The following is a 370-nucleotide window of genomic DNA, read 5'->3' as shown; positions in this document are numbered from 1 at the left end:
GGCGAGCCTATCTAAGCAGGTTTCAGCCCTCTTTTCCCCCATTTTAGTGCATTTTGAGCGGTTTTAAAAAAAAAAGTCTGCCTTTTCTCTGGAGAACCGGGGCTTTGGCCGACATGTCTCAGATTTGGCCGGTGAGTCTGCTGGGTCCTTCCGACGGGCCTGGAGGTTCTCTGGCTCGCCCCGGAGCTCTGTGGAAGGCAGGACAGAGCGGCAAGGACACCCTGGGCCCAGGCCGAAGGCGGTGTGCTCTGAGCGGACTCCGGTCCGCCCGGGGTCCCGCTGGAGGTCCTGGAGCTCCAGTGGATGTCTCCCATGCACACTTACACACACACAACCGACCGAACAGCACACGTGGCCTGCCATGAAGGGC

This window comes from Poecilia reticulata, chromosome 17 (genome assembly GCF_904066995.2).
Source record: "Poecilia reticulata chromosome 17, P_reticulata-male-v2, whole genome shotgun sequence".
Taxonomy (NCBI): domain Eukaryota; kingdom Metazoa; phylum Chordata; class Actinopteri; order Cyprinodontiformes; family Poeciliidae; genus Poecilia; species Poecilia reticulata.
The sequence above is the reverse complement of the archived record's forward strand: the minus strand, read 5'-3'. Positions refer to the sequence as shown.